The 2,500-nt window shown below is 80.1% G+C and overlaps 2 non-coding genes across 2 annotated transcripts in view; both read right to left on the reverse strand.

Moving 5' to 3' along the window:
• The window catches only part of LOC136996147 (28S ribosomal RNA), a 4,176-nt gene extending 4,165 nt beyond the window's left edge, over positions 1–11 (reverse strand). The window contains exon 1 of the ribosomal RNA XR_010887457.1: positions 1–11. This exon is cut by the window's left edge and continues 4,165 nt beyond it. This is a non-coding gene — a ribosomal RNA (28S ribosomal RNA).
• A 1,323-nt stretch (positions 12–1,334) lies between these two features.
• LOC136996151 (5.8S ribosomal RNA) lies at positions 1,335–1,487 on the reverse strand. Its single transcript, XR_010887461.1, has one exon. It is a non-coding gene; the product is annotated as a 5.8S ribosomal RNA (ribosomal RNA).
• Between the last annotated feature and the right edge of the window lie 1,013 nt (positions 1,488–2,500).

The following is a 2,500-nucleotide window of genomic DNA, read 5'->3' on the forward strand; positions in this document are numbered from 1 at the left end:
ATCTGAGGTCGCAATCGGATGGAGACGGGGCGGGCGCGCGCCCGCCCCTCGCCGCTTTCGACTCCCGCAGCGGGCCCGAGGCGAGGCGGAGCCGGCGGGCGCGCGCCCGCCGGCCGCGGCACGGCCCGAGGCCCCCGCCGCCGGCACCGCCGCCGGCGGGTGGGGGGGGGGGAAGCGGCGCGGCGACCCCCCGCGGGGTCGCCGCCGCGCAGGGGGGAGGCCAGCGGGGGGTGCCCCCCGGCACGCGCGCGCGGCAGCACGGTGCGGTACCACCGCGGTACCCCACCCGCAGACAGCCGCGCGGGGCCGGAGGGCGAGGTCCGCGCCTCCCCCGGGCCCGGCTCCCCGCCGCACGCTCGCTCCGCTCACGCAACTCGCGCAGCCCTCCGCCGCCTGGGGGCTTGCCTCTCCTCCTCCCGGCCGCTGCCTCCGCTCTCGCTCCGGGCACGGCACGGCGCGGCGCCCTGCCCTCCCCTTCGCGCCCTTCTCGCCGCCCGGCGGCGCGCACGCCCGCGCCGCCCCCCACCGCCACGCCGCCGCGCCGCACCCGCGCGCCGTCGCTGCCGGCCTCAACGCAACGCCGCGGCTGACGCCAGCCGGCGGGTGGAAGTGGCTCGGCACACGCGACGGACGCGGGCGCGCCGCGGGGAGGGCAGGGGGGGCGGCCCGGCGGCGCGCCGCACCGGCGGCGGTCGGGGCGCAGGGAAGCGCAAGGCAGCCGGCCGTCCCCACCCCGGAGGGGAACGGGGGACCAGCGCACCACCGGGAGAGTGGTGGAGGAGAAGCCCAGACGGCGGCCAGACTGGCGGTGGTGGCGGGCGGCGGCGACGAGGCGCGCCGGGCCACCGCAACCCACCCGACCTGGGGGGGGGGCCCCAGCGGGACGAACTCCGCGAAGCGGGCGCTCCGGGAGCGGGGGGTTTCCCCGAGTCTGCACTTAGGGGGACGAAGGCCCGGCCGCGCGGGGAAGAGGAGGCACCCTCTCCCCGGGGCACGGGCCTGCGAGGCGCCCCAGCCGCGCCACCCCGCACGGCGCGCGCCGCGCAGCGGTGGCCACCGCGCTCGGAGGGCGAGGAGGGCGGGCACAGGCGCGGCAAGGCACGCCGGCCGCGGCCGCTGCGGGCGGCCCGGCGCCGGAGCCCGGCGGGCAGGAAGACCGGGGCCGCCGGTGCACGCACCGGGGTCCCGGCTCCGCCGCCGACTCTCCGCCGCCGAGGCCGCCGCGCACCGCCGCCGCCGGCGCCGCCGCGCCTCCCCCGCCCCCCCACGCGGCCCCCCCGAGGGGCGGCACCGCTGCGCCAACGCGACAGCGGGGGTGACGATTGACCGCCAAGCGACGCTCAGACAGGCGTAGCCCCGGGAGGAACCCGGGGCCGCAAGTGCGTTCGAAGTGTCGATGATCAATGTGTCCTGCAATTCACATTAATTCTCGCAGCTAGCTGCGTTCTTCATCGACGCACGAGCCGAGTGATCCACCGCTAAGAGTTGTCTCGGTTTCGGTCCCCGCCGCGCGCGCGGGGGGACCGGGCAGCCTTCGGCAGCCCCTGAGGGCCCCCCCTCCGCTCCGCCTCCCTCCTCACGCCGACGCCGGCTGCTGAGCGAGGGACGGCCGAGAGCCAGAGAGAGGGGCTCGCCCCGCTGACCGTACGAGCACAGAGTGGGGGGGGGGAAAAAGGGAAAAGGAAAACCCGAACGAGAAGGGCGGGGAGCCCTCGCTCCCGACCTGGGACAACCCTTTGCTCGCTTCGAGTCCGGCCCAGGCGCCCAGGCTCGGCCCGGCCCGGCGGGGAGCAGCGCGCCGGCCGCGCCGCCTGCCTCAGGGACGCTGGGGGAGGGGGCGGCTCCCCGCGGACCCCCAGCGTCGGAGCCCGGCCGCCACCGGCAGCGGCACCGCCCGCTGCCCGCGCGCCCGCGGCCCACCGGCCCCGCGCTCCCCAGCTCCTCGCTCGCCTCGCCGGCCTCCGGCTCCGCCGTGGCCCCGAGGCGGCGCCCACGCCCGCGCGCGCGCACACACAGCCTCCCGGACGACACCACGCGCTCTCCCGTCCCTTCCGCGGACAGACGCCCGGCGGCGGGCGGGCGGGCAAGGCGGGACGGACGGGGACGGCGCCCGCTCTCCCCGTCTCCACGCGGAGAACGGGGGGGGCCGCCCCCGCCGCCCGCCTGCCGCCCGCCCGCCGCCCGGCGAAGCCGGGTTGGGCAGAGCGAGGCAGGCGCGCCGGATGGCGGAGTGCCGGCGGGTAGGGCGCCGCCGCCAGCGGCCACGGCGGCAGACCGAGAGCCCCGGCCAGGGAGGAGAGCGGATCGCGCCGAGGCGCGGCGTCCGCACCACCCGCGGTGGGTGGGGGCTCACCGTCCCGGCGAGAGCACGCGCTCGCGCCGGGGTCACGCGTTCGAGGCAGGCCGGCGCCAGCCGACCGCGCGGCGTCCCTCCGCCGAGACCAGACCGCGGAGAGAGGGGGCAGGGTACCCCTCTCCGTCCCGGCTGCCCGCAGGGCGA

Source organism: Apteryx mantelli, unplaced genomic scaffold (genome assembly GCF_036417845.1).
Source record: "Apteryx mantelli isolate bAptMan1 unplaced genomic scaffold, bAptMan1.hap1 HAP1_SCAFFOLD_205, whole genome shotgun sequence".
Lineage (NCBI taxonomy): Eukaryota > Metazoa > Chordata > Aves > Apterygiformes > Apterygidae > Apteryx > Apteryx mantelli.